At 32.8% G+C, this 26,478-nt stretch overlaps 1 pseudogene; it reads left to right on the top strand.

Annotated features, from left to right (window-relative positions):
• Positions 1 to 26,478, top strand: part of LOC139849860 (uncharacterized) — a 197,477-nt pseudogene that overhangs the window by 95,083 nt on the left and 75,916 nt on the right.

Genomic DNA, 26,478 nt, shown 5'->3' with positions numbered 1-26,478 from the left:
GTGCGATGCAAGTGATTTTGCAATGAGAGCCGTTTTAGGACAAAGGATTGAAAAACGATTTCAACCTATATATTATTCTAGTAAGACATTACAAGGAGCACAAACGAACTATACAACTACTGAAAAAGAACTCCTTGCTATTGTCTTTGCTTTTGACAAATTTCGATCATATCTCGTTCTAGCAAAAACGGTGGTCTATACCGACCATTCTGCTCTTAGATACCTATTTTCAAAACAAGATGCTAAACCAAGATTAATCCGTTGGATCTTACTCTTACAAGAGTTTGATATTGAAATCCGAGATAAAAGAGGAGCAGAAAATCTCGCCGCTGATCATCTTTCTCGTCTTGAAAATCCCGAATTAGAAGTTCTAAATGAATCGGCCATACAAGACAACTTTCCTGATGAATATCTATTGAAGATAGATTATAAAGAAATTCCATAGTTTGCAGACTATGCAAATTATTTAGTATGTGGATTCCTTGAAAAAGGATTATCGTACCAAAAACGAAAGAAATTCTTCAGTGATATAAAACACTATTTCTGGGAAGATCCACATCTGTTTAAAAGTTGTCCCGATGGAATAATACGCCGATGTGCATTTGGAGATGAAGCTAGTAAAATTTTAAACCATTGTCACACAGGACCAACAGGAGGGCATTATGGGCCTCAACTAACAGCAAGAAAAGTTTATGAAGCTGGATTCTATTGGCCTACAATTTACAAAGACGCACACCTTCTTTGCAAATCCTGTGATGCATGTCAAAGGGCCGGAAAAATAAGTCAACGTGATGAAATGCCACAAAATGTCATCCAAGTATGTGAAGTATTTGACATTTGGGGTATTGACTTTATGGGTCCATTTCCAAAATCTCATAATAATCTATATATACTCGTAGCCATTGATTATGTATCTAAATGGGCGGAAGCACAAGCTCTCCCAACTAACGATGCACGAGTTGTAGTCAACTTTTTAAAACGTCTTTTTGCATGGTTTGGAACACCGAAAGCTTTAATAAGTGATCGGGGTACTCATTTCTGTAATAATCAACTTGAGAAAGTTCTTAAAAGATATGGAGTAACTCATAAAATCTCCACCGCATATCATCCACAAACAAGTGGACAAGTTGAAAATACAAACCGAGCTTTAAAACGTATTCTAGAGAAAACCGTAGGATCAAATCCGAAGGAATGGTCCATTAAATTGGAGGATGCACTCTGGGCTTTTAGAACAGCCTACAAAACTCCAATTGGAACCACACCTTTTAGACTTGTTTATGGAAAAGCATGTCATCTTCCAGTAGAAATTGAACACAAAGCATTTTGGGCTTTGAAGACATGTAATCTTGATTTACATGAAGCCGGACGTCTACGATTAAGTCAACTAAACGAATTAGAAGAATTAAGACATGAAGCATACGAAAATTCGTTAATCTATAAAGAAAGAACGAAGAAATGGCATGATAAAAGAATCAGAAGTTCAAAAGAATTTAAAGAAGGAGACAGAGTTCTTCTTTTCAATTCACGATTCAAGCTATTTCCTGGAAAATTGAAATCAAGATGGTCTGGACCATTCATAGTCAAAAGAGTTTTCCCATACGGAACGATAGAATTAATAAATTCAAATGGGATGGAATTTAAAGTTAATGGTGACAGAGTTAAACATTACATACATGGTCCGATGGAAGTCGACAACGAAGTTAATCACAATTTTGACACCACAGCTAACTAAGTGTGGGGAGAATCAAGTCTTTAAAGGATAATATGTATTTCTGTTAGAGTTAGATTGTCTGTTTTCGTGTAGTTCTCGAAAATGGAACACGTATGGTCTTTCCCTAGCAGACCCTAAAGAACTAGTCTTCTCCCCCCATTCTGAATTATTTTTTTTTTAGGTTTTTACGAAATGAAGACTGCCTGTGAACTAAACCATGGTCTAATGCTACACGCTTTGATCTCTAAACGTAATAATGACATACTACCGAGTGAAATAGTATCAGTAATCAGAGAAAGAATGGACGGAGTTAGAAAAGAATCCAGATGCGAAGATAATAAGTTACAATTTGGTAAAGGAAAATCAAAATCCGCAGCGAAAAGAAGAGCACGACACCTAGAAAGATGTCACAAATGCGGAAAATGGTCACATGGAGGTAAATGTTCAAATAATCAAACCTATTCAAATACCGAATTTGTTACTTTATGCAGAGACGGACCGTTCATATGTTTAGAAGAAAAGACACTGAATGCTCGAGGTTACGCCTATGTAGCCATGGAAAATTAATTAAACCGACTATCTTATGAATAGGATAGATCATATAACTAAGAAATCTATTTCACAGGTATGTCTGTACAGTTTTTATTTTTTTTTTTATTTTTAACCTTTTGATAATAAACGCTAATTTGTTCGCTAAAAAGTATTAAATTGGTATTAAATAAAATTAGGTTTGGCGACCGAAATTATTGATATCATTCAGAAATTTATTACATCACTGCGAAATTTAACGTTTATTCTTAAGGTATAAATATCTTTAATCAATCAACCCAGAATATTTCAAAAATTCGTCATGAGTTAAATTAGGTCTTGTAACCGAAATTACTTTACCGAAAAGAGGGGCGCATATTTTTGATAATATTTGATTGATTAAAGTGGGATAAAAAGACAAAAAGATTTTTAATTTTATTTTTACCATATTTTTAAAATTAATATTTAAATCTTAAATTAATATTGTAAACTTTGTAAAAACAATATATTTAAAATTGTAAATATTTGAAAAATTAATATAAGTTTGATATGAATTTATGAATTTTTAAATTATGTTTGGTGTGAATTTTTAAAATATAAATTCTTAATTTTATGCATTTTAAATTCTAAGTTTGGTGTGAATTTTTAATAATAATTTTGAATTTCATATTTAAGTTGTGTGAATTTAAAAACAAAAATTTACTTTATCTCATTAAGTTAAGAATATGATTTTTAAAATTCGTCGTAAGTTGAAGACTAGGTCTTTGAACCGAAATTGCTTTACCCAAGGAAGGGACGAGAACTTTTATTATCATTATTTTTAATCTTATTGATTTAAAGTATGCCAAAAACATTAAAAAACCCAAAAATCTTAGCTTTTAAAACAATCGCTACAAAAAGACAAATTTTAAAATTTTGTCGAAGGAAGGACTAGGACATCGATCCGAAACGACCTCGTCCTAAATAACAAGGGAAACAAAATTTTAAAATTAATTTCTTAATTGTTTTCAAAAGTTAATGATTATAAAAAAAAAAAAAAAAAAAACTCCGCGACTCGCGGAGTTTGGAGGGTAAATCCCCGCGACTCGCGGAGGGACCAATTTACAGAAAAAAAATATAACGCAAGAACTGATCAGTTTCACACACCCAACTCAAACAAACTGCTGCGAAAAACCCCGAAAAAACCCGAAAAACAACCCCAAAAATCCCAATTTTTAACCGTTAATCACCAAATTTTTTGCTAAAATCATGTTGAGAAGGATGCTATCTAAGAATTACTCAAGAAAAACGGTAAATTTCTACACCTAAACACCATTTAATCCGAAATTTGGTGTTCTTGAGCTATTTTTCCCCAATTTGATTTTGATGCTTTTTAGTGTAATTAAGCTTAAATTGTTTATGTATTATGCTTGTATAACCTAGATTGATGCTGTTTAACATGATTAGAAGCCTTAAACTTCAAATTTTGAGTAATCTAGGGTTTGTGTTCTTGAGCAAATTTGGGGCTTTTTGATATAAACAGGTTATGGCCGATTTTTGTCATGAATTGTTGCTAAAATAAGTAGTGTAACATGTTTAGGTAGTTAAATGATCCAAACTTTGAGCCTAAATATGATTTTGAGAATTAAAGTGGACTTTTTCAAGTCTAAAATTCATGAACTTGATTTTTGAAAGATAATGCCATTTGAGACTTGTTTAATTGCTAGTAATGATTATTTTGACATGTTATTTGAGTTGAATGCTTATGAACTTGGCGAACATTTTCGTATATGCTTATTTGAAAAAGTGTAGATTTGACAAAAATGTGAAAATGAGCTTAAGTTTGATATAAATTGATAATGTCATTGTAATTATTTTGATTGATGATTTTGCTGACACTAATGCATATTTGGATGCACAAAAATTGTGTTTGATGTGTTTTGCAGAATGAAAGGGGTGAATCTTCATCCCACGCCCGCAATGCTCCTGCTGAAAATTTGGAACAACAGGAGGTGGATAACTACTACAAGCAGGATGTACCTCATCCAGTCATGACCTTTTCCGATATGCATTTGGAAGAGTTGCACCCGAACCTGAGATTTGACAGACTTTGGATAGATTATCCAAAATATCAACGGGGTTTGCATACTCTTCATTCCAAGGTTGTTGAGGTACCGAGGGTCATAGAATGGGGACCCTTAGAAGCTGTAGAATTGGCCGGGCCAATTAGGGAATTACTTGTACAGAGGTATGGTAATTCTTCTTTTAATGACTGGATATGTTTATTCACCATACGCAGACCTGTATATAAAGTATAGTGTGAAGAATTGTTATGTAGTATAGAGTTGAATGATCGGGTAGCTAGTTTAACCGATCGTTCTTTTATTAGATTTTTGTTAGGCGGTTCGATGCGCCACATGTCTTTACTGGACATGGCTCAGGCTTTACGTATATATACGCCTGAGGAGTTAGCGTCTGCCGATTGTAGAGGATTGATACTAAACGGTAGAAAGATAGATGAGAATTTTGATACACACGGTGTGTGGAGTCAAATGACAAGCCATCACCGTTTCAAAGGGGGAAATTACTCTTATTTGGATATAGATAGAGCCGAATTAAGAGTGATACATAGGTTTTTAGCTAATTCGATTACACAAAGGGGTAAAAACAAAGAAAAGGTAAATGAACAAGATTTGTTTTACCATATGTGTATTCGAGACCCACAGAGCGCTGTAAGTATACCATATTGTGTGGGTTATTATTTATCAGCTATGGTTCGGGGGATGCGACCACATAGCATAATAGGAGGTGGTATTTTTATTACTTTGATTGGTGAATATCTCGGTGTGGATATAAGTCGGGGGGGATTATTACTAGAAGAGCCGGAACCCCGCGATACTATAGGTTTAAATGTATACCATGGTGCGAAAGTTTTGAAGAGGCGAAATAACGCCGCAGTACGATACCATGGCAGACATCCACAGGTGGAGAGAAACCAGCAACAAGGTAATGTAGGAGGGGGAATGAGATGCAAGAAATGCATAGGTTTATAGCTTCTCAGGAATACGAAAATGCTAGACAGAGAGCATTTGAAGATTGACAAGTTCATCAGAACCAAATCATAGCTCATTGCCAACATATAGGTAGAAACTATATTCCTACACCGAAACCCATCTTCCCTCCTTGGTCTATAGAGATGCAGCCACCATATCCTACGTATGACCATGCCGAAGCATTCTATAGCACTTATGGTTATGCCTGGAACCCCTATTGGTACCAATATCATCCTTAGTTTACTTATTATTTTTTATTATTTTGTAATTTGTAATTATTGATACGTTTAATACTTTTGTTAATATTGTAATCATTTTTATAATTATCTAACTTTTATTCTTAGACTTTAATAATTTTTGAATGTGGGGTAATATACCAAACTTCAAAAATATGTATATATGTTTGCAGTTTATCTTATGTACACAACAGGGTAAAACAACGCATTTTCAAAGACTGGCATTAAGTTCAGCAAAAGCAACTAATTTTGACGACAAGATGCAAAATATATGTGAAATAACAACAAGACGGAATGAACAAATGATGTGCACCATTTATCATTCAGCAAACAAACACCAATATATTTGGAAACTTTGGTAAAATTTAATCATTTTCACACAAATCACCCTCAATAATTTAAATTGTTACTGATTTCTTGCAAATGAGGGCATTGCAAGATCTTAAGTGTGGGAAGGGGTTAAATTCTTTCGGATTTTAAAATTTTTATATTAAACACTTGGTTACCATTAAAAAAACTAGTAAAGCAGTAGTTGTATTAGAATCTAGTGCTCTCTGATAAAAAAGAACAGCCCTAGTCTTATATACTGACTACCCAATTCTAGTAAAATTTTTCAAAATTTTCAATTAAATGAATTCAAAATCATGTTTATACATATTTATGAACGATAAAACTAGGTTTTAACACCGAAATTATTGTTACCTCGGAAAGGACATAAATTAAGAAACAAACTAAAATGTTAAAATTCATTTAAAATGGAATAGAGGACGATAAAAAGGAAAATAAAAAACCAAGTGTGGGAAAATTTACCAAGTTATTTTAAACATATGTCACATATATCTGTAACAAATAACTGAAAATACTTTTGCTTTGGACTAAACTAAACTGTTTTTACCCGATGAAAGAAAAGAAGAGATGGATCTACATGATGAATCAATTCCATCATTAAAAGGAAGTAAAGTCTTCCGAAAAAGACACGCGCTTCTTGATTTAGGTCATGAAGTTGTCGTCCAGACCAGCTGTAGGTTGACGAAAAATCTAGAAAAGTCATCACTAAAATCAGCAGGAAATCCACGGACCTCAGCATTAAACAGGGTCGCCAAGTGGTCAGATTTATCCTAACCATGAGAAGGATTTATCTCGTACAATGGGGGGGCACCATGCAAATTAGCTGGATAAGACTAATGAATCAGATCCCCAGAAAGGATAATCTCCTTACAGATTAAAAATCAGCTTTTAAGACTGATATTACTCAATCCTAGAGATTGACCTTAAAGATTGAGAATTCAAACTCATGGAATTCAATGATATCTAAACTCGAGCTTGAACGAGAAAATATTTTGATCAAAATTATAAACCGATTTGTTTTCTGAAAACCCTATTTTCAATGCGTTCATTACCATTGAACGTAAAATCCTAGGAATTCACCTGGAATTCATTAGGTCACCTGAACTAAATCGGGTGTCAACCGTAAGAACGGTGGTTGCATAGCATGGTCAAAGACAGGACCTTGTGCCAGGCCGAAAAATTATAAGGGTGAGCTTTACTATTGCTCCTACCAAGGATAGTAATTGCATCCGACACGTTATAGACCATAATCAAAAGCATGTCACGGGACATTGCCTTAACAGTTGCTTGTTCAACGCTTTCCTTTCAACCGGACGGTAGTTTACCGAAAGGTAATATACGGGACAAGTAAACTGGACGTGTTGCTTTCCAAATACAAGGTTAGAAAGTGGGTGACACAAAACCGCAAGTTTTGAGCTAAAATTTTCAAATCTGAAACCCACCAAACCCAAAAAAATATTTTGCAAACACCGGTAAAGGGTTATTCCGGAAAACTTATCTAGGGTAAAAAACTAGATTTCAAAAAAATCAAATGTTTTCATAAAGATCCAATTTCCTTAATGGATCTAAATTTTTATAGTCATGTGGGACTGTAAACCATATCGTTACTACCATTGTTTATACCGCCGTATAGAAATCACTGATGTACAAAGTGTGAAGAATAAAGAAGTGATTCTAGTATTTCAAGACGATATTGCTTGAGGACAAGCAACGCTCAAGTGTGGGAATATTTGATAATGCTAAAAACGAACATATATTTCATAGCATTATTCCTCAAGAAAGACAAGCTTTTAGTTGCAATTGTTCTATTTACAAGTGATATTCGTTTAAATAATAAAAGGTGAAGACAAAAGACAGATTCGACGAATTGAAGACGCAAACGACCAAAAAGCTCAAAAGAACAAAAGACAATCAAAAAGGTTCCAATTATTGATAAGAAACGTCTCGAAATTACAAGAGTACAAGATTCAAAACGCAAAGTACAAAATATAAAATTGTACGCAAGGACGTTCGAAAATCCGGAACCGGGACCAGAGTCAACTCTCAACGCTCGACGCAACGGACTAAAAATTACAAGTTAACTATGTATATAAATATAATATAATATATAATTAATTATATTAATTATATATATATATTATATTTATAAATAAACCGTCGGCAGAGAAACTCCAAAGTGTGAGCTGGAATCTCAAACTCCGCGACTCGCGGAGTTTGAAGGCAAAATATGCCGCGAGTCGCGGAGCCCCAAAAATCAAAAATCCCTATAAAGCAAACCGAATTCTGATCAAAATTTCATATTCAATAATCTCTCTTCTCTCATATATACGAAAAATATATATATATTTATAATTTATATTTTAATTTTAATTATAATTCTAATAATAAGGGTATGTTAGCGAATATTGTAAGGGTGTAAGTCGAAATTCTGTCCGTGTAACGCTACGCTATTTTTAATCATTGTAAGTTATGTTCAACCTTTTTATATTAATGTCTCGTAGCTAAGTTATTATTATGCTTATTTAAAACGAAGTAATCATGATGTTGGGCTAATTACTAAAATTGGGTAATTGGGCTTTGTACCATAATTGGGGTTTGGACAAAAGAACGACACTTGTGGAAATTAGACTATGGGCTATTAATGGGCTTTATATTTGTTTAACTAAATGAAAGTTTGTTAATGTTAATATAAAGATTTACAATTGGGCGTCCCTATAAATTACCATATACACTCAATCGGACACGATGGGCGGGGTATTTATATGTACGAATAATCGTTCATTTAACCGGACACGGGAATGGATTAATAGCCACTAGAATAATTAAAACAGGGGCGAAATTACATTCAAGGGTAATTGGTGTAATTGTTAACAAAGTAGTAAAACCTTGGTTTACACGCAGTCGATAACCTGGTGTATTCATTAAACAAAGTATTAAAACCTTGTTACAATTCGAATCCCCAATTAGTTGGAATATTTAACTTCGGGTATAAGAATAATTTGATGAGGACACTCGCACTTTATATTTATGACTGATGGACTGTTATGGACAAAAACCAGACAGACATATTAAATAATCCAGGACAAAGGACAATTAACCCATGGGCATAAAACTAAAATCAACACGTCAAACATCATGATTACGGAAGTTTAAATAAGCATAATTCTTTTATTTCATATTTAATTTCCTTTATTTTATATTTAATTGCACTTCTAATTATCGCACTTTTATTTATTGTTATTTAATCGCACTTTAATTATCGTACTTTTTAATTATCGCATTTTTATTATTCGCAATTTCATTATCGTTATTTACTTTACGCTTTAATTTAAGTCTTGTATTTATTTTATATTTTACATTAGGTTTTAACTGCGACTAAAATCTTAAAATCGACAAACCGGTCATTAAACGGTAAAAACCCCCCTTTATAATAATAATATTACTTATATATATATTTGTATTTTTAATAAAAGTAAACTAATATAGCGTTGAGCTTTGTTTAAAGATTTCCCTGTGGAACGAACCGGACTTACTAAAAACTACACTACTGTACGATTAGGTACACTGCCTATAAGTGTTGTAGGGTTTAAGTATATCCATTCTATAAATAAATAAATATCTTGTGTAAAATTATATCGTATATAATAGTATTTCCTGCTAAAATTAATAACTATTTTATATACACCTCGTACGACATCAAGTATTTTCTCGCAGCGGCGCCAAAAATACTTGATGTTATGCGAGGTGTATATAAAATAGTTTATATTTTACTAGGAAAAACTATTAAATACGATACAATTTTACACAAGATATTTATTTATTTATAGAATGGATATACTTAAACCTTGCTACAATACTTATAGGCAGTGTACCTAATCGTACAGTAGTGTAGTTTTTAGTAAGTCTGGTTCGTTCCACAGGGAAATCTTTAAACAAAGCTCAACGCTATATTAGTTTACTTTTATAAAAATACAAACATATATATAAGTAATATTATTATTATAAAGGGGGGTTTTTACCGTTTAATGACCGGTTTGTCGATTTTAAGACTTTAGTCGCAGTTAAAACCTAATGTAAAATATAAAATAAATACAAGACTTAAATTAAAGCGTAAAGTAAATAACGATAATGAAATTGCGAATAATAAAAGTGCGATAAAATAAACTTACGATAATTAAAAAGTACGATAATTAAAAGTGCGATTAAATAACAATAAATAAAAGTGCGATAATTAGAAGTGCAATTAAATATAACATAAAGGAAATTAAATATGAAATAAAAGAATTATGCTTATTTAAACTTCCGTAATCATGATGTTTGACGTGTTGATTTTAGTTTTATGCCCATGGGTTAATTGTCCTTTGTCCTGAATTATTTAATATGTCCGTCTGGTTTTTATCCATAACAGTCCATCAGTCATAAATATAAAGTGCGAGTGTCCTCATCAAATTATTCTTATACCCGAAGTTAAATATTCCAACTAATTGGGGATTCGAATTGTAACAAGGTTTTAATACTTTGTTTAATGAATACACCAGGTTATCGACTGCGTGTAAACCAAGGTTTTACTACTTTGTTAACAATTACACCAATTACCCTTGAATGTAATTTCACCCCTGTTGTAATTATTCTAGTGGCTATTAATCCATTCCCGTGTCCGGTTAAATGAACGATTATTCGTACATATAAATACCCCGCCCATCGTGTCCGATTGAGTGTATATGGTAATTTATAGGGACGCCCAATTGTAAATCTTTATATTAACATTAACAAACTTTCATTTAGTTAAACAAATATAAAGCCCATTAATAGCCCATAGTCTAATTTCCACAAGTGTCGTTCTTTTGTCCAAACCCCAATTATGGTACAAAGCCCAATTACCCAATTTTAGTAATTAGCCCAACATCATGATTACTTCGTTTTAAATATGCATAATAATAACTTAGCTACGAGACATTAATATAAAAAGGTTGAACATAACTTACAATGATTAAAAATAGCGTAGCGTTACACGGACAGAATTTCGACTTACACCCTTACAACATTCGCTAACATACCTTTATTATTAGAATTATAATTAAAATTAAAATTAAAATATAAATTATATATATATATATATATATATATATATATATATATATATATATATATCGTATATATGAGAGAAGAGAGAAAATAGAATATGAAATTTTGATCAGAATTCGGTTTGCTTTATAGGGATTTTTGATTTTTGGGGCTCCGCGACTCGCGGCATATTTTGCCTTCAAACTCCGCGAGTCGCGGAGTTTGAGATTCCAGCTCACACTTTGGAGTTTCTCTGCCGACGGTTTATTTATAAATATAATATATATATAATTAATATAATTAATTATATATTATATTATATTTATATACATAGTTAACTTGTAATTTTTAGTCCGTTGCGTCGAGCGTTGAGAGTTGACTCTGGTCCCGGTTCCGGATTTTCGAACGTCCTTGCGTACAATTTTATATTTTGTACTTTGCGTTTTGAATCTTGTACTCTTGTAATTTCGAGACGTTTCTTATCAATAATTGGAACCTTTTTGATTGTCTTTTGTTCTTTTGAGCTTTTTGGTCGTTTGCGTCTTCAATTCGTCGAATCTGTCTTTTGTCTTCACCTTTTATTATTTAAACGAATATCACTTGTAAATAGAACAATTGCAACTAAAAGCTTGTCTTTCTTGAGGAATAATGCTATGAAATATATGTTCGTTTTTAGCATTATCAAATATTCCCACACTTGAGCGTTGCTTGTCCTCAAGCAATATCGTCTTGAAATACTAGAATCACTTCTTTATTCTTCACACTTTGTACATCAGTGATTTCTATACGGCGGTATAAACAATGGTAGTAACGATATGGTTTACAGTCCCACATGACTATAAAAATTTAGATCCATTAAGGAAATTGGATCTTTATGAAAACATTTGATCTTTTGAAAATTAAATCTAGTTTTTACCCTAGATAAGTTTTCCGGAATAACCCTTTACCGGTGTTTGCAAAATATTTTTGTGGGTTTGGTGGGTTTCAGATTTGAAAATTTTAGCTCAAAACTTGCGGTTTTGTGTCACCCACTTGCTAACCTTGTATTTGGAAAGCAACACGTCCAGTTTACTTGTTCCGTATATTACCTTTCGGCAAACTACCGTCCGGTTGAAAGGAAAGCGTTGAACAAGCAACTGTTAAGGCAATGTCCCGTGACATGCAGATGATTATGGTCTTATTAATGTGTCGGATGCTAGAACTATCCTTGGTAGGAGCGATAGTAAAGATCATCCTATGATTTTTCGGTCTGGCACAAGGTCCTGTCTCCGACCATGCTATGCAACCACCGTTCTTACGGTTGACACCCGATTTGGTTCAGGTGACCTAATGAATTCTGTTGAATTCCCAGGATTTTACGTTCAATGGTAATGAACGCATTGAAAATGGATTTTCAGAAAACAAATCGGTTTTAATTTTGATCAAAATATTTTCTCGTTCAAGCTCGAGTTTAGATATCATTGAATTCCATGAGTTTGAATTCTCAATCTTTAAGGTCAATCTCAAGGATTGAGTAATATCAGGCTTAAAAGCTGATTTTTAATCTTTAAGGAGATTATCCTTTCTGGGGATCTGATTCATTAGTCTTATCAAGCTAATTTGCACGGTGCCCCCCCCCCATTGTACGAGATAAATCCTTCTCATGGTTAGGATAAATCTGACCACTTGGCGACCCTGTTTGATGCTGAGGTCCGTGGATTTCCTGCTGATTTTAGAGATGACTTTTCTAGATTTTTCGTCAACCTACAGCTGGTCTGGACGACAACTTCATGACCTAAATCAAGAAGCGCGTTTCTTTTTCAGAAGACTTTACTTCCTTTTAATGATGGAATTGATTCATCATGTAGATCCATCTCTTCTTTTCTTTCATCGGGTAAAACAGTTTAGTTTAGTCCAAAGCAAAAGTATTTTCAGTTATTTGTTACAGATATATGTGACATATGTTTAAAATAACTTGGTAAATTTTCCCACACTTGGCTTTTTATTTTTCTTTTTATCGTCCTCTATTCCATTTTAAATGAATTTTGACATTTTAGTTTGTTTCTTAATTTATGTTCTTTCTGAGATAACAATAATTTCGGTGTTAAAACCTAGTTTTATCGTTCATAAATATGTATAAACATGATTTCAATTCATTTAATTGAAAATTTTGAAAAATTTTACTAGAATTGGGTAGTCAGTATATAAGACTAGGGCTGTTCTTTTTTATCAGAGAGCACTAGATTCTAATACAACTACTGCTTTACTAGTATTTTTAATGGTAACCAAGTGTATAAAGTAAAAATTTTAAAATCCGAAAGAATTTAATCCCTTCCCACACTTAAGATCTTGCAATGCCCTCATTTGCAAGAAATCAGTAACAATTTAAATTATTGAAGGTGATTAGTGTGAAAATGATTAAATTTTTACCAAAGTTTCCAATTATATTGGCGTTTGTTTGCTGAATGATAAATGATGCACATCATTTGTTCATTCCGTCTTGTTGTTATTTCACATATATTTTGCATCTTGTCGTCAAAATTAGTTGCTTTTGCTGAACTTAATGCCAGTCTTTGAAAATGCGTTGTTTTACCCTGTTGTGTACATAAGATAAACTGCAAACATATATACATATTTTTGAAGTTTGGTTTATTACCCCACATTCAAAAATTATTAAAATCTAAGAATAAAAGTTAGATAATTATAAAAATGATTACAATATTAACAAAAATATTAAATGTATCAATAATTACAAATTACAAAATAAAAAAAAATAATAATAAGTAAACTAAGGATGATATTGGTACCAATAGGGGTTCCAGGCATAACCATAAGTGCTATAGAATGCTTCGGCAGGGTCATACGTAGGATATGGTGGCTGCATCTCTATCGACCAAGGAGGGAAGACGGGTTTCGGTGTAGGAATATAGTTTCTACCTATATGTTGGCAATGAGCTATGATCTGGTTCTGATGAACTTGCCAATCTTCAAATGCTCTCTGTCTAGCATTTTCGTATTCCTGAGAAGCTATAAACCTATGCATTTCTTGCATCTCATTCCCCCCTCCTACATTACCTTGTTGCTGGTTTCTCTCCACCTGTGGATGTCTACCATGGTATCGTACTGCGGTGTTATTTCGCCTCTTCAAAACTTTTGCACCATGGTATACATTTAAACCTATAGTATCGCGGGGTTCCGGCTCTTCTAGTAATAATCCCCCCCGACTTATATCCACACCGAGATATTCACCAATCAAAGTAATAAAAATACCACCTCCTATTATGCTATGTGGTCGCATCCCCCGAACCATAGCTGATAAATAATAACCCACACAATATGGTATACTTACAGCGCTCTGTGGGTCTCGAATACACATATGGTAAAACAAATCCTGTTCATTTACTTTTTCTTTGTTCTTACCCCTTTGTGTAATCGAATTAGCTAAAAACCTATGTATCACTCTTAATTCGGCTCTATCTATATCCAAATAAGAGTAATTTCCCCCTTTGAAACGGTGATGGCTTGTCATTTGACTCCACACACCGTGTGTATCAAAATTCTCATCTATCTTTCTACCGTTTAGTATCAATCCTCTACAATCGGCAGACGCTAACTCCTCAGGCGTATATATACGTAAAGCCTGAGCCATGTCCAGTAAAGACATGTGGCGCATCGAACCGCCTAACAAAAATCTAATAAAAGAACGATCGGTTAAACTAGCTACCCGATCATTCAACTCTATACTACATAACAATTCTTCACACCATACTTTATATACAGGTCTGCGTATGGTGAATAAACATATCCAGTCATTAAAAGAAGAATTACCATACCTCTGTACAAGTAATTCCCTAATTGGCCCGGCCAATTCTACAGCTTCTAAGGGTCCCCATTCTATGACCCTCGTACCTCAACAACCTTAGAATGAAGAGTATGCAAACCCCGTTGATATTTTGGATAATCTATCCAAAGTCTGTCAAATCTCAGGTTCGAGTGCAACTCTTCCAAGTGCATATCGGAAAAGGTCATGACTGGATGAGGTATATCCTGCTTGTAGTAGTTATCTACCTCCTGTTGTTCCAAATTCTCAGCAGGAGCATTGCGGGCTTGGGATGAAGATTCACCCCTTTCATTCTGCAAAACACATCAAACACAATTTTTGTGCATCCAAATATGCATTAGTGTCAGCAAAATCATCAATCAAAATAATTACAATGACATTATCAATTTATATCAAACTTAAGCTTATTTTCACATTTTTATCAAATCTACACTTTTTCAAATAAGCATATACGAAAATTTTCGCCAAGTTCATAAGCATTCAACTCAAATAACATGTCAAAATAATCATTACTAGCAATCAAACAAGTCTCAAATGGCATTATCTTTCAAAAATCAAGTTCATGAATTTTAGACTTGAAAAAGTCCACTTTAATTCTCAAAATCATGTTTAGGCTCAAAGTTTGGATTATTTAACTACCTAGACATGTTACACTACTCAATTTAGCAACAATTCATGACAAAAATCGGCCATAACCTGTTTATATCAAAAAGCCCCAAATTTGCTCAAGAACACAAACCCTAGATTATTCAAAATTTGAAGTTTAAGGCTTCTAATCATGTTAAACGGCATCAATCTAGGTTATACAAGCATAATACATAAACAATTTAAGTCTAATTACACTAAAAAGCATCAAAATCAAATTGGGGAAAAAATAGCTCAAGAACACCAAATTTCGAATTAAATGGTGTTTAGGTGTAGAAATTTACCATTTTTCTTGAGTAATTCTTAGATAGCATCCTTCTCAACATGATTTTAGCAAAAAATTTGGTGATTAACGGTTAAAAATTGGGATTTTTGGGGGTGTTTTTTGGGTTTTTTCGGGGTTTTTCGCAGCAGTTTGTTTGAGTTGGGTGTGTGAAACTGATCAGTTCTTGCGTTATATTTTTTTTCTGTAAATTGGTCCCTCCGCGAGTCGCGGGGATTTACCCTCCAAACTCCGCGACTCGCGGAGTTTGTTTTTTTTTTTTTTTTTTTTTTAATATAATCATTAACTTTTGAAAACAATTAAGAAATTAATTTTAAAATTTTGTTTCCCTTGTTATTTAGGATGAGGTCGTTTCGGATCGATGTCCTAGTCCGTCTCTCGACAAAATTTTAAAATTTGTCTTTTTGTAGCGATTGTTTTAAAAGCTAAGATTTTTGGGTTTTTTAATGTTTTTGGCATACTTTAAATTAATAAGATTAAAAATAATGATAATAAAAGTTCTCGTCCCTCCCTTGGGTAAAGCAATTTCGGTTCAAAGACCTAGTCTTCAACTTACGACGAATTTTAAAAATCAAATTCTTAACTTAATGAGATAAAGTAAATTTTTGTTTTTAAATTCACACAACTTAAATATAAAATTCAAATTTAAAAATTAAAAATTAAAAATTCACACCAAACTTAAAATTTGAAATGCATAAAATTAAAATTTCATATTTTAAAAATTAAAAATTCACACGAAACTTAATTTAAAAATTCATATTATAAATTCATACCAAACTTATATTAATTTTTCAAATATTTACAATTTTAAATATATATTTTTATAAAGTTTACAATATTAATTTAAGATTTAAATATTAATTTTAAAAATATGGTAAAAATAAAATTAAAAATCTTTTTGTCTTTTTATCCCACTTTAATCAATCAAATATTATCAAAAATATGCGCCACTCTTTTCGGTAAAGTAATTTCAGTTCCAAAAACTTGATGATGTAGCGTGAGGGTACGAAATAGTATTATTTTTAATACAAAATACTACAAAATATGACACAAGTTTTATTAATTTACGGATGGGATATACCTAAACCTTGCTACAACACTATAGGCAGTGTACCTAATCGTAGAGTAGTGTAGTTTTTAGTAAGTCCGGTTCGTTCCACAGGGAGCTAGTGATTACGTACTATATTTTTATAAAACTATATTTATATAAATATATATATATATATATATAAGTAGTAATATTATTATAAAAGGGGGGTTTTTACCGTTTAATGACCGGTTTGTCGATTTTATATTTTTAAGCGTAAAGATAAATGACAATAATTAAAGTGCGTAAAATATATAAATGACGATAAATAAAATAACAATAAATAAAATTGCGATAGAATATGAAATAAAAGGATTATGCTTATTTAAACTTCCGTAATCATGATGTTTGACGTTTTAATTTTAATTAATTGTTACTCGGGTTAATTGTCCTTTGTCATGGTTTATTTGATACCTATCTGGTTTTTATCCATAATAGTCCATCGGTCATAAATATAAAGTGCGAGTGTCCTCGTCAAATTACCCTTATACCCGAAGTCAAATATTCCAACTAAGTAAGGATTTAAACTGTGACGCAGTTATCACTTCTGTCAACAATTACACCAGTTATCACTGTATGTAATCTACCCCTGTTTTGATTAGATATGAATATTAATTTACCCACTTGATCAGTTTGAATAATCAATTACCCAACCCGAATAATTAATTAAATGATTATAATAGATTCCATATGAACGTCACTAAATAGGACAACCATAATCATTATTAATTATTAGGATAATTAATTTGAAGATAGGTTCGACAGACTCCAATGAGTTGTCACTCAATTAGACAATACCCCCCATCTATTAATAGTCAATAGTCCAATTTCCACAAGTGTCGGTCTTTTGCCCAAACCTTAATTATGGTACAAAGCCCAATTACCCAATTTTAGTAATTAGCCCAACATCATGATTACTTCGTTTTAAATAAGCATAATAATAACTTAGCTACGAGACATTAATATAAAAAGGTTGAACATAACTTACAATGATTAAAAATAGCGTAGCGTTACACGGACAGAATTTCGACTTACACACTCAAACGATCTCTATCATAAATCTTATTATTATCATAATTTAAAATTAAAATTAAGATTATTGTTATATCTTATTACATTAACATTATGATAGAGATTTTTAGATATTGATATTGATAATAGATTTTTAGGATAGTAAAAGGGATGCTTTTAAATTGATCGATAATCATCGCCTTTTATAGGCAAAATATGAAATTGAATTTTCATTTACGACCCCTGAACTATGCTAAATTAACAACTTTTTATTATTTAATATTATTCTTATTATGAATTATTTAAATATTATATTTTATTCTTGTGCATAGTTGACTCGTAATTTTTACACCGTTGCGTCGAGCGTTGAGAGTTGACTCATGTCCCGGTTCCGGATTTTCGAACGTCCTTGCGTACTATTTTATATCGTGTACTTTGCGTTTTGTAACTTGTACTCTTGTCATTTTTAGACGTTCTTCATCAATAATTTGAACCTTTTTAATTGTATCTTGTACTTTTGAGCTTTTTGGACCTTTTTGTCTTCAATTTGTCGAATCTGCCTTTTGTCTTCGCACTTATTTAATATAAACGAATATCACTTGAAAATGGAACAATTGCAACTAAAATCTTGTCTTTCTTGGGGGATAATGCTATGAAATATATGTTCCTTTTTAGCCTTATCAATATCCCCACACTTGAGCGTTGCTTGTCCTCAAGGAATATAGTCTTGAAATACTAGAATCACTTCTTTATTCTTCACACTTTGTACATCAGTGATTTTGATATGGCGGTATAAACAATGGTAGTAACGATATGGTTTACAGTCCCACATGACTATAAAAATTTAGATCCATTAAGGAAATTGGATCTTTATGAAAACATTTGATCTTTTGAAAATTCATTCTAGCTTTTACCCTAGATAAGTTTTCTGATTTGATCCATCATCTGTGTTGCAAAATATATTTGTGGATCAATATTTTGGCTAAAACTTTTAGGTTCGTGTAATCCACTGCTATCCCGGTATCGGAAAGCACACATCCAGTTTACTTGTTCCGTATATTACCTTTCGGTAAACTACCATCCGGTTGTAAAGGAAAGCGATGAACAAGAAACTGTTAAGGTAATGTCCCGTGACATGCAGATGATTATGGTCTTATTAACGTGTCGGATGCTAGAACTATCCTTGGTAGGAGCAATAGTAAAGATCATCCTATAATTTTTCGGTCTAGCACAAGGTCCTGTCTTCGACCATGCTATGCAACCACCGTTCTTACGGTTGACACCCGATTTGGTTCAGGTGACCTAATGAATTCCAGGTGAATTCCTAGGATTTTACGTTCAATGGTAATGAACGCATTGAAAATGGGTTTTCAGAAAACAAATCAGTTTGTAGTTTTGATCAAAATATTTTCTCGTTCAAGCTCGAGTTTAGATATCATCGAATTCCATGAGTTTGAATTCTCAATCTTTAAGGTCAATCTCTAGGATTGAGTATTATCAGTCTTAAAAGCTGATTTTTAATCTTTAAGGAGATTATCCTTTTCTGGGGATCTGATTCATTAGTCTTATCAAGCTAATTTGCACGGTGCCTCCCCATTGTACGAGATAAATCCTTCTCATGGTTAGGATAAATCTGACCACTTGGCGACCCTGTTTGATGCTGAGGTCCGTGGATTTCCTGCTGATTTTAGTGATGACTTTTCTAGATTTTTCGTCAACCTACAGCTGGTCTGGACGACAACTTCATGACCTAAATCAAGAAGCGCGTGTCTTTTTCGGAAGACTTTACTTCCTTTTAATGATGGAATTGATTCATCGTGTAGATCCATCTTTCTTTCAAATGTATTACAGTAAACCTGGTAAAACTGATTAGTATCGTCCAAAGCAAAAGTACCTGCAATAATCTTGTACAAAAATATGTGATATATGTTTTAAATTGAATAACTTGGTACATTCTTCCCACACTTAGTTTCTTTCTTTGCCTTTTTATTTTCTTCTATTTCATTTTAAATGAATTCAAGCGTTTTAGGGTGTTTCTCAATTTATGTCCTTTTCGAGGTAACGATAATTTCGGTATTATCACCTAGTTTTCATCGTTCATAAATATGTATAAACATGATTTTGAGTTCATTTAATTGAAAATTTTTCAAATTTTCACAAAATTTGGCAAATAAACTAAGTGTAAACCCGAGAGAATTTATAACCCTTCACCACACTTGAGATCATGCAATGCCCTCATTTGCATGAAATCAGACTATAATTATAAATTCATGAGGGTGATTAGTGTAGAAAAGTGATTAAAATACCCAGTTTGTAAGCATATTATTTTACATCACATTTGATATTTTGCGCCTTGTCATCAAAATTAGTAGCTTTTTGTTGAACTTAATGACAGTCTTTGAAAGTGCGCTGTTTTACCCTGTTGTGTACATAACATAAAATACAAACATATATACATATTTTTGAAGTTTGGTATATAACCCCTACGTTCAAAAATTAATATAATATATTTTTTTTTTTTGCATACTTTAGATCAATAAAATTAAATGATAACAAAATTTGTCGCCCCGCCCTCGGGTAAAGCAATTTCGGCTCAACGACCTAGTCTTTAACTCACGAAGAATTTTAGAAATCATTTTTTAAACTTAATGAATTAAAGTAAATTTTGTTTTTAAAAACTTAAATTAAAATGCATATTAATTTCATAAAAAAAACCTACAAAACAAAAATTCAGAATGGAGGGAGAAAACTAGTTCTTTAGTTTCTGCTAGCGGAAAAGACCAATCGGGTTCCATTCTCGGAACTACACGAGAACAGAACAACTAACTCTAGATAGCATTTTCTTTTTAGAACATTTGAATCTCCCCACACTTAGGTAGCCGTGGTGTCAAAATTGTGATTAACTTCATCGTTAATTTCTCTTGGTCCATAATCAACTTGCATATCTGTGACTTTTGCTTTAAGCCAGTGACCAGCTTTTTCCGTAATATCCACAAATTCAACTAGCTTCGCCTTTTCTTTAGGCGACAGATTGGATACTAACCGGTTATATAACTTAAAGTTTCCCTTACTTATTTAGGTACAAAAATACTTGATGTTATGCGAGGTGTATATAAAATAGTTTATATTTTACTAGGAAAAACTATTAAATACGATACAATTTTACACAAGATATTTATTTATTTATAGAATGGATATACTTAAACCTTGCTACAACACTTATAGGCAGTGTACCTAATCGTACAGTAGTGTAGTTTTTAGTAAGTCCGGTTCGTTCCACAGGGAAATCTTTAAACAAAGCTCAACGCTATATTAGTTTACTTTTATAAAAATACAAACATATATATAAGTAATATTATTATTATAAAGGGGGGTTTTTACCGTTTAATGACCGGTTTGTCGATTTTAAGACTTTAGTCGCAGTTAAAACCTAATGTAAAATATAAAATAAATACAAGACTTAAATTAAAGCGTAAAGTAAATAACGATAATGAAATTGCGAATAATAAAAGTGCGATAAAATAAACTTACGATAATTAAAAAGTACGATAATTAAAAGTGCGATTAAATAACAATAAATAAAAGTGCGATAATTAGAAGTGCAATTAAATATAACATAAAGGAAATTAAATATGAAATAAAAGAATTATGCTTATTTAAACTTCCGTAATCATGATATTTGACGTGTTGATTTTAGTTTTATGCCCTTGGGTTAATTGTCCTTTGTCCTGGATTATTTAATATGTCCGTCTGGTTTTTGTCCATAACAGTCCATCAGTCATAAATATAAAGTGCGAGTGTCCTCATCAAATTATTCTTATACCCGAAGTTAAATATTCTAACTAATTGGGGATTCGAATTGTAACAAGGTTTTAATACTTTGTTTAATGAATACACCAGGTTATCGACTGCGTGTAAACCAAGGTTTTACTACTTTGTTAACAATTACACCAATTACCCTTGAATGTAATTTCACCCCTGTTGTAATTATTCTAGTGGCTATTAATCCATTCCCGTGTCCGGTTAAATGAACGATTATTCGTACATATAAATACCCCGCCCATCGTGTCCGATTGAGTGTATATGGTAATTTATAGGGACGCCCAATTGTAAATCTTTATATTAACATTAACAAACTTTCATTTAGTTAAACAAATATAAAGCCCATTAATAGCCCATAGTCTAATTTCCACAAGTGTCGTTCTTTTGTCCAAACCCCAATTATGGTACAAAGCCCAATTACCCAATTTTAGTAATTAGCCCAACATCATGATTACTTCGTTTTAAATAAGCATAATAATAACTTAGCTACGAGACATTAATATAAAAAGGTTGAACATAACTTACAATGATTAAAAATAGCGTAGCGTTACACGGACAGAATTTCGACTTACACCCTTACAACATTCGCTAACATACCTTTATTATTAGAATTATAATTAAAATTAAAATTAAAATATAAATTATATATATATATATATATCGTATATATGAGAGAAGAGAGAAAATAGAATATGAAATTTTGATCAGAATTCGGTTTGCTTTATAGGGATTTTTGATTTTTGGGGCTCCGCGACTCGCGGCATATTTTGCCTTCAAACTCCGCGAGTCGCGGAGTTTGAGATTCCAGCTCACACTTTGGAGTTTCTCTGCCGACGGTTTATTTATAAATATAATATATATATAATTAATATAATTAATTATATATTATATTATATTTATATACATAGTTAACTTGTAATTTTTAGTCCGTTGCGTCGAGCGTTGAGAGTTGACTCTGGTCCCGGTTCCGGATTTTCGAACGTCCTTGCGTACAATTTTATATTTTGTACTTTGCATTTTGAATCTTGTACTCTTGTAATTTCGAGACGTTTCTTATCAATAATTGGAACCTTTTTGATTGTCTTTTGTTCTTTTGAGCTTTTTGGTCGTTTGCGTCTTCAATTCGTCGAATCTGTCTTTTGTCTTCACCTTTTATTATTTAAACGAATATCACTTGTAAATAGAACAATTGCAACTAAAAGCATGTCTTTCTAGAGGAATAATGCTATGAAATATATGTTCGTTTTTAGCATTATCAAATATTCCCACACTTGAGCGTTGCTTGTCCTCAAGCAATATCGTCTTGAAATACTAGAATCACTTCTTTATTCTTCACACTTTGTACATCAGTGATTTCTATACGGCGGTATAAACAATGGTAGTAACGATATGGTTTACAGTCCCACATGACTATAAAAATTTAGATCCATTAAGGAAATTGGATCTTTATGAAAACATTTGATCTTTTGAAAATTAAATCTAGTTTTTACCCTAGATAAGTTTTCCTGAATAACCCTTTACCGGTGTTTGCAAAATATTTTTGTGGGTTTGGTGGGTTTCAGATTTGAAAATTTTAGCTCAAAACTTGCGGTTTTGTGTCACCCACTTGCTAACCTTGTATTTGGAAAGCAACACGTCCAGTTTACTTGTTCCGTATATTACCTTTCGGCAAACTACCGTCCGGTTGAAAGGAAAGCGTTGAACAAGCAACTGTTAAGGCAATGTCCCGTGACATGCAGATGATTATGGTCTTATTAACGTGTCGGATGCTAGAACTATCCTTGGTAGGAGCGATAGTAAAGATCATCCTATGATTTTTCGGTCTGGCACAAGGTCCTGTCTCCGACCATGCTATGCAACCACCGTTCTTACGGTTGACACCCGATTTGGTTCAGGTGACCTAATGAATTCTGTTGAACTCCCAGGATTTTACGTTCAATGGTAATGAACGCATTGAAAATGGATTTTCAGAAAACAAATCGGTTTTAATTTTGATCAAAATATTTTCTCGTTCAAGCTCGAGTTTAGATATCATTGAATTCCATGAGTTTGAATTCTCAATCTTTAAGGTCAATCTCAAGGATTGAGTAATATCAGGCTTAAAAGCTGATTTTTAATCTTTAAGGAGATTATCCTTTCTGGGGATCTGATTCATTAGTCTTATCAAGCTAATTTGCACGGTGCCCCCCCCATTGTACGAGATAAATCCTTCTCATGGTTAGGATAAATCTGACCACTTGGCGACCCTGTTTGATGCTGAGGTCCGTGGATTTCCTACTGATTTTAGAGATGACTTTTCTAGATTTTTCGTCAACCTACAGCTGGTCTGGACGACAACTTCATGACCTAAATCAAGAAGCGCGTTTCTTTTCCGGAAGACTTTACTTCCTTTTAATGATGGAATTGATTCATCATGTAGATCCATCTCTTCTTTTCTTTCATCGGGTAAAACAGTTTAGTTTAGTCCAAAGCAAAAGTATTTTCAGTTATTTGTTACAGATATATGTGACATATGTTTAAAATAACTTGGTAAATTTTCCCACACTTGGCTTTTTATTTTTCTTTTTATCGTCCTCTATTCCATTTTAAATGAATTTTGACATTTTAGTTTGTTTCTTAATTTATGTTCTTTCTGAGATAACAATAATTTCGGTGTTAAAACCTAGTTTTATCGTTCATAAATATGTATAAACATGATTTCAATTCATTTAATTGAAAATTTTGAAAAATTTTACTAGAATTGGGTAGTCAGTATATAAGACTAGGGCTGTTCTTTTTTATCAGAGAGCACTAGATTCTAATACAACTACTGCTTTACTAGTATTTTTAATGGTAACCAAGTGTATAAAGTAAAAATTTTAAAATCCGAAAGAATTTAATCCCTTCCCACACTTAAGATCTTGCAATGCCCTCATTTGCAAGAAATCAGTAACAATTTAAATTATTGAAGGTGATTAGTGTGAAAATGATTAAATTTTTACCAAAGTTTCCAATTATATTGGCGTTTGTTTGCTGAATGATAAATGGTGCACATCATTTGTTCATTCCGTCTTGTTGTTATTTCACATATATTTTGCATCTTGTCGTCAAAATTAGTTGCTTTTGCTGAACTTAATGCCAGTCTTTGAAAATGCGTTGTTTTACCCTGTTGTGTACATAAGATAAACTGCAAACATATATACATATTTTTGAAGTTTGGTTTATTACCCCACATTCAAAAATTATTAAAATCTAAGAATAAAAGTTAGATAATTATAAAAATGATTACAATATTAATCAAAATATTAAACGTATCAATAATTACAAATTACAAAATAAAAAATAATAATAATAAGTAAACTAAGGATGATATTGGTACCAATAGGGGTTCCAGGCATAACCATAAGTGCTATAGAATGCTTCGGCAGGGTCATACGTAGGATATGGTGGCTGCATCTCTATCGACCAAGGAGGGAAGACGGGTTTCGGTGTAGGAATATAGTTTCTACCTATATGTTGGCAATGAGCTATGATCTGGTTCTGATGAACTTGCCAATCTTCAAATGCTCTCTGTCTAGCATTTTCGTATTCCTGAGAAGCTATAAACCTATGCATTTCTTGCATCTCATTCCCCCCTCCTACATTACCTTGTTGCTGGTTTCTCTCCACCTGTGGATGTCTACCATGGTATCATACTGCGGCGTTATTTCGCCTCTTCAAAACTTTTGCACCATGGTATACATTTAAACCTATAGTATCGCGGGGTTCCGGCTCTTCTAGTAATAATCCCCCCCGACTTATATCCACACCGAGATATTCACCAATCAAAGTAATAAAAATACCACCTCCTATTATGCTATGTGGTCGCATCCCCCGAACCATAGCTGATAAATAATAACCCACACAATATGGTATACTTACAGCGCTCTGTGGGTCTCGAATACACATATGGTAAAACAAATCCTGTTCATTTACTTTTTCTTTGTTCTTACCCCTTTGTGTAATCGAATTAGCTAAAAACCTATGTATCACTCTTAATTCGGCTCTATCTATATCCAAATAAGAGTAATTTCCCCCTTTGAAACGGTGATGGCTTGTCATTTGACTCCACACACCGTGTGTATCAAAATTCTCATCTATCTTTCTACCGTTTAGTATCAATCCTCTACAATCGGCAGACGCTAACTCCTCAGGCGTATATATACGTAAAGCCTGAGCCATGTCCAGTAAAGACATGTGGCGCATCGAACCGCCTAACAAAAATCTAATAAAAGAACGATCGGTTAAACTAGCTACCCGATCATTCAACTCTATACTACATAACAATTCTTCACACCATACTTTATATACAGGTCTGCGTATGGTGAATAAACATATCCAGTCATTAAAAGAAGAATTACCATACCTCTGTACAAGTAATTCCCTAATTGGCCCGGCCAATTCTACAGCTTCTAAGGGTCTCCATTCTATGACCCTCGTACCTCAACAACCTTAGAATGAAGAGTATGCAAACCCCGTTGATATTTTGGATAATCTATCCAAAGTCTGTCAAATCTCAGGTTCGGGTGCAACTCTTCCAAGTGCATATCGGAAAAGGTCATGACTGGATGAGGTATATCCTGCTTGTAGTAGTTATCTACCTCCTGTTGTTCCAAATTCTCAGCAGGAGCATTGCGGGCTTGGGATGAAGATTCACCCCTTTCATTCTGCAAAACACATCAAACACAATTTTTGTGCATCCAAATATGCATTAGTGTCAGCAAAATCATCAATCAAAATAATTACAATGACATTATCAATTTATATCAAACTTAAGCTTATTTTCACATTTTTATCAAATCTACACTTTTTCAAATAAGCATATACGAAAATTTTCGCCAAGTTCATAAGCATTCAACTCAAATAACATGTC

This window comes from Rutidosis leptorrhynchoides, chromosome 5 (genome assembly GCF_046630445.1).
Source record: "Rutidosis leptorrhynchoides isolate AG116_Rl617_1_P2 chromosome 5, CSIRO_AGI_Rlap_v1, whole genome shotgun sequence".
In the NCBI taxonomy this organism is placed as follows: domain Eukaryota; kingdom Viridiplantae; phylum Streptophyta; class Magnoliopsida; order Asterales; family Asteraceae; genus Rutidosis; species Rutidosis leptorrhynchoides.
This window is presented reverse-complemented; position numbering and strand designations above follow the sequence as displayed.